Here is a 6,979-nt window from a genome sequence, read left to right on the forward strand (position 1 = left end):
TGAATATTTGATAATTAGTTTAAGCAGAAAGAGTAATTAGCTCTGCTATTTTGTGAGCTATACAAGCGTGCTGAGCTGTTGGCACCCATTTATGAGGTCATTAGCATGAGTTAAAGCTGCTGCTTTTAAAAACATGATTTTAGTTCAATGAACTTCGGATGTGCAGAAGAGCTCTTCTTACATCACTTGCCTCTAGTTAAACAAGCACACCTCGCTATGACCTTCTGGCTCCAAGAGCTATGAATGAATTTTCAGAGACAAGAAATTTAATCACATCATACTTAGATTACCTTAATAAAATCAGTACAAAAGCTGATCAAAAAGGAATAAAAGAAAGATCTTGACTTAAGGCTCATACCTGGAAAAAACGAAACATCTAGCAATACCCGGTTGTGTAGTGTTCACACTTTATTTTGCTTTATGACACTGTGTATTTGACCTATAATACTTTTCTCTTGCCTGTTATAGATCTCTGTCTAATTACCTGAAGTTAAAGGAATTGGGAAGTGAGGAACTATTTTGGTAAGAATATGTGTTGAGGTCTACATAAGAAAGAGTATAAAGAGGAAAAGTGTCACCCTAGGAACCCCATGACAAAACAAAAATCATAGTTGAGCTTTTCTGCTTTTAATTAAAAATAGTAAAATGTTTTCTAATCATCACCTGTGTTAATAGAAAAAATTTTAGCTTTTTGAGTTGACAGAAAATGTCTAAATTTTGTGCTTGTGTAACAGTGAGTGCTTTTACATGCACGTACAAAACTGGGATAAGGTAGAAAAGTGCTTTTTTTATAAATCTCCGCTTAAATGCACAAGTGTATTTACAGAGTTTTCCTTTGTCAAAAGGCTCCTATGTTATAGAAATGAGTTAAGCAAAAAAAAAAAAATTTAAAATCACCGGCCACAGTAAATCCTAAAACACACATGGAATCTGTCTCTCTTGTGCAGTGTGGGATTACTTTTAAAAATAATTTAATTATATTACTCACACTTTTACTATTCTGTATTAAAATAAGCACATTTAGCAAAATGAAAAACTAATATTGTTTGCTTCAGTCCTATGAATTTGTACATTAATCGTTGTACTTGCAGATAGAAATAGGTGCTGCATCTTATTTTATACGCGCGCTCACATACTCGTTCGGCGTATATAATAATCATGAATAGGATTTACCGTGATCCTGGATCTTCCCGACGAGATTGTCCTCTTTTAGTATTAACGGCCTGCTGAGTAATGGACCGGTCCGAACACTTATTTATATTCCGAACAGAGCGGTATTTTGGAAGATTTTACGGTGATTTGTGATAGCAGATGTTTGACAATCATTTTTACTGGACATTCCTGTAATGTCCTTTGGCCGGACTCCGAAAAGTCCAGTATTTTTTTTTTAAGTCACCTTTGCACGCCGTTGATTTCTTTAAATAGCTGCATGCCTCTCCGTAAGGGCGCTTTCACACTGTCCATCGGATGATCCGACATAATGGATGGAACATGGCTTTTTTAAGATATGCAAAATATACATCCGAGGCTAGATTTTAAGACGTCTCAAACGTTCTTTAAAAGGTCCCTGTTGCCTATTATTTAACTGTGTGGGTGATTGTTAATTCCCTTAACTTTAAAAGCTACACCCATAACTTGTTCTCCCGGACACAGTATCTGCGCACTCCCGTTCTAGGGGGCCTGGGGGGTTGACAAGCATGCGCTCGTAGATCGCAGCAGGTTAAGGGTCAGGCCGTTTCCTGGCCTCTGTCTGACACTATCTGTCAGCGGAGCTCCGGTTCATACAGTATGCAACTTCCTGCTATAGACCCGTGCAGGGCAATGGAGGGATTTGTCCGCACCCCTGAGATTTCCGGTCAGCGTGTATTTCGAACTACAAGCCTTTGCTGGCGAGTACGCTTAGAGCTTCAGCCGCTGGGGCATCTCGCAGCCAAGTGCCTGCCAGCTTTTTTCAGCACTGAGGCTGTCTGCTGTCAGGCGTCAACTGTGTAGAGAGAGAGAGAGTGCAGAGATTACTAACAGCAGGTCAGCTTTTTAGAGCCCAGACATCCGGCAATCAGATCTTTGCCGTTTCCTGAGGAAAAAACAGGAAGGGGTGTGGGGGCAAGTCCAAAGAAAAGTCACATTAATGATGTCAAAGGAAAGGGGTGGGACTTCCGGTCATCCATCAAATTTGATTGACATTTTGACAATTGCATAATACTACTGCTAGCCATTAAGATGTTGCATTGGTTGTGATTTCAGTTGTACACAAAATGATTACACCAAATGATTAGTTGAGGGCGGCTATCCTGGAGAATAAAATCTCCATTTTTTGAAACTGCGCAATGCTTAAATAAAGTTTTAATTTTGCTCTAAAGAGCTATGATGAACTATATAGGAACTCATTTAAAAAGTAATTTACAAGACACTTAAGGTAATGTAACTAACTAATTGACAGACGCAATTTACTTTGAAGGCATCCTCTCTTGTGGACAAATGACACAAACACATTTTTGTAGTCTTTCTGTATTTTAACTTTAATGCATTTATTTTGTTACCAAAGGAATTTAAGGAGTGTTTAAAATAAAATTTTATAACTTATTAGTAAAAAGAAGACAGGCACCAAAATATATTGTAGAGATACATACAGGATCAGAGCTTTTGGGCAGAACCATCCATCAACAGGATAGATAGCCTTGAGTTCCCCCATGTGACTTTATCATAAAAATGGCTTGTCCAAGGGACCAATGAAAAAACAACATTGCAAGTGACATCAGAGACTGAGACATGTAAGAAAGAAAGTCAGAGACTACATCACCTGGACATGACTTTGCAAGTTAACTCATGAATCACATTGATTGCTGAATCAAAAAGCTTCCCAGGACAACATCCACTTTTGATATTGCTTTCAGCAGACTACTTTAAGACCATATACTGTATATACTGTATATGTGTATATATATATTGTCGGAGAATGCTGTGGAGGCGACCCGGCCGGGATGCTCAGGAGGACCGGAGGAGGGCTTATGCCTTCCCCAGACCATGTGGGTGCCACCACCCTGGTACTTTTGGGGGCCACGGGTACAGAGCTTTGCTCTTTGCTGCGGGGAAGAGGAGCAGGGACACCTGGAGTGCTTCCGGCACTTTCTCCACACTGGGGCGTGTCAGTGGAAGATTGCCGGAACACACCTGGAGCACATCCGGGGAACTGTAAAAGGGGCCGCCTCCCTTCATATTCAGGCTAGAGTCGGGTGGAAGAGGAGGCAAGGAGGCGGCCTGAAAAAGATAAGGCATTGGACTGTGAGGCCAGGACTTTGGGGACTTTTGGGGTTTGTGGAGCACTTTATTGTAAATAATATAATGTTCATTAAACGTGTGTGGGGTGATTCAAACGTGTCTGCCTGTCTGTGTCCGGGCCAGCGTTCACAATATATATATATATATATATATATATATATATGTATATATATGTGGATATATATGTATGTATTGTAGCAGTGCTACCATTGGTTAGAACTGCATCTCCCAGCAGTCCTTGCAGGGCTGTTGGGGGCAAAGGTGGCCAGAGGGGTTCAAAAGGAGGGCAGGGGACGAAGAGGAGAAAAGTTTTGTTTTGGTCGTTTGCTGCTTGTATTTATCTGTGGAACTGCCTGTCGTTTTCCTGCTTTACATCTTCGTGTCCTGGATTGTGTTGTTTGTTGGGGTCTGGAATCATTCGTCTACCTGTTTACTGTTACTGAGGACGTTGTCTGGATTATTTGGCTTTCACGGAAGAAGGAGCACTCCTGAACCATTCATCTGTCAACTTACTTCAGCAACTACCGGTAGGACTGTGTTTTTCCATTTCCCTCGCTTCATTCAAATCACTGGACATAACTTCACCGCTATTATTTCATACATGGACTTTACTGCGTGTTTGTCATGTTTATCTGTTAATTGTAATATCGCCGAAGGGATCAGGGGTGGTATTATTGTTTTCATTTAGTAATTTAATTTCATTATACTTTTTGTCGTTTAAGTTCCCAGTGCGTTTTCTTTGTCTCTGTAGTGTGTGTGGGTGAGTGTCGTGCCAAGGCTGGGGTTGTCCCTGGTAATCCTCATATAAAATAAATAAATCACCGTCTTTCTCGACGGTGTGAATCTTAGCGGCTTCTGACCGCTACAGATTTTGGCGAGCCGGGTAGGAGCCAGGGTTATTTACGACACCTTCTAGTGCGACTTCACTACACTCTTTCAGAAGCATGTCTGTTGTAAGCGCAGTGCAGGGCGAGGAACTTGAACTTAGTGAACCGCTGGTTGATGTGCGTCCGCTGCCTAGGCCGCGTCACGTTACGGTCAGAGCCCCTCTCGAGGAGGAGTTGAGCCTGCTGGATACCCTGTGTGTCTCCAGTCCGGAGCAGCCCGAGATCGGCGAGGGACAGCTTCTGCAAGACCTGATGTTGCACCTAGAACAGCTAGAGACGCGGGTTGATGACATCGCCCGCAGTTTTCTAAATCGTGATGAAACTGTCCATGATCTTATCGATGCCACGGCCGCCCGAGTTTCGGAGAGGCGGTTGTGAGGGTGCAGCGTCTGGACCAGTCCTTCGCGAAGTGTGTGCAGTGCCTGGAAGCCAATATGAGAGAGGAGATCAGGAGGCAGGTGCAAGAGAGCTGGCGTGCCGTCACGCAGCCACTGGGGCAGTCGACTCCTGTAGCGGGAGTGAGGAACGACTGGGGACAGTCGGCCTTGTCCGTTGCGGTACCGCGGATGGAGTTTCCAAAGCTGGCCCCTCAGTGTGCGCCCATGGGCATTGTGACTTTGTAGAGGAGGTCGACATGTTCGTGGAGCTGCATCCTCTGAGTGGAGCCGAGCTGCGGGGATTCCTGAACACGGCACTCAGCGGGCCGGCACGCTCTTGGTGGTTTGCTGAGCGGCACAAATACAACTCCTGGGTGGAGTTTCGCGCTGCTTTCCTGAATGCGTTCCTCTCTGACGGACACCAGGCGCTGTTGGAAGAAAAGCTCCGGACCTTTGTGCAAAAACCATCGCAGAGCCTCCGGGACTTTGTCTTTGAATTCCGTGCGTTGTGTCTGAAGTGGCGATCTGACATGCGTGAGGAAGAGATATTGCGACGTGTCCTTGATGCATGTGACCCTCGGGTGGCTGCTACTCTGAGGGGGGTCGTGAAATCGGTCGATGAGTTGGTGAAGGTGGGGTCCCGAGGAAAAGGATTGGGCGGCTATCGGGCTGAGTGGGTCTCGAAAGGGTCCCACGCCTCGAGATGTCCCCTGTCCGAAACCACGAGGGAAAGCCCCAGTGGATCCCCGGGCCGATCTCACCTTGGTGCAAGCCACCTTGCCCCTCTTAGTGGTGCCCATACAAGTGCGGGTGTCACTGGAGAGGCAGTCGTAGATACAGGGAGCACTTATACCCTTATGAAATACAGCTTGTGGGAAAAGCTTAAAGTGCCTCATGAGCAGTTAAGGGAAAGTGCAAAAGTAAAATTCTTTCTTGCGGATGGAAGGGCGACGGGCAAAGGGCAGGGTTCCCATGAGGTTCTGCTTACATGAGACACACTGGGAGACAGAAGTTTACATCCTGGAAGATGACCATCTGTCAATGCCCTTGTTACTGGGAATGGACTCTCTGGTGTCGGTAGGTCTTACCATCCATCTGTCGCGCTGGAGTATGAGTTGCCGGGGGGTGGAGTCCATCGGTTTGGGACGAAGGCTCAAAGTAATCTGGTTTGGCCTAACTTGTGTTATTACCTCGCGCAGTTGGTGGACGAGCCCAGCCCAGTAGAGAAGGCTATTCTTGAACAGCCGGAGCTTGTTCAGCCGCTGCTTAGGAGGTGGCACTCTGTGTGGACGGACAAATTGGGTCGGACTGAGGTGGTGTGTCACCACATTCACACAGTCGACCCTGTCCCTGTTCGCACAGAGCTTACAGAGTGTCGCCTCTGAAAAGAGGAATAATCAAGGAGTGGGTCGACCAGATGTTGGCGGATGGGGTCATTGAGCCTTCCACCTCGCCTTGGGCTAGCCCTGCGGTGCTCGTTCAGAAGGCCGACGGGACCTACCGATTCTGTGTTGACTATCGGGAGCTGAACAAGAAGACCTTAGATGATGCTTACCCCATGCCCCTCATTCATGACATCTTGGAGTCTTTGCATGGGGCAGTGGTTTTCAGCTCCCTTGATCTGAAGTCCGGGTATTGGCAGGTGAGGATGGGGAAGAGTAGTATGGAGAAGACTGCCGTCATCACCCCGGAGGGGTTGTTCCAGTTTCGGGTGATGCCCTTTGGACTTAAAAACGCTGGGGCGTCATTCCAACGGCTTATGGAGCAGGTCCTCCGGGACTCATTGGAAAGACCTGTTTCGTGTATATTGATGACATCATCGTATTCTCCCCATCTGTCTCACAACATCTGAAGGACCTTGATCACATCTTCCAGCGACTGCAGAAGGCTCATCTGACACTCAACACCGCAAGTGTAGATTTCTACAGGACCATCTAAACTTCCTCGGCCATTTGGTGTCGGCAGACGGGTCCGGTAGACCCAAAGAAAATTAAGTCCATCTTGGACTACCCAGCCCCAGGAGGTAAAAGTCTCCAGCGCTTCCTGGGGATGGCTGGGTGGTTCCACAAATTTGTGCATGGGTTTGCCGACATCGCTGCCCCTTTGTTCCAGCTGCTGAGGAAGGGATCCCCCTGGGAGTGGTCACCAACGTGCCAGGACTCCTTTGAAAGACTTAAACAGGCATTGATATCACCTCCAGTCCTGGCACAGCCTGATCCCAAATTAACCTTTCAGGTCCACACAGACGCAAGTGACCTCGGACTCGGCGCCGTTCTTGCTCAAACTAACCAAGGAGAAGAGAGAGTGGTGGCCTATGCTTCACGGTCACTGAAGGGCGCCGAGTATAATTATTCCACCACCGAGAAGGAATGCCTCGCTGTCGTGTGGGCGTGGAAAAGTGGCGTCACTTCCTGGAGGGACATCCTTTGAAGTCTA

The sequence above is a fragment of the Polypterus senegalus genome, chromosome 3 (assembly GCF_016835505.1).
Source record: "Polypterus senegalus isolate Bchr_013 chromosome 3, ASM1683550v1, whole genome shotgun sequence".
NCBI classification, from domain to species: Eukaryota; Metazoa; Chordata; class Cladistia; order Polypteriformes; family Polypteridae; genus Polypterus; species Polypterus senegalus.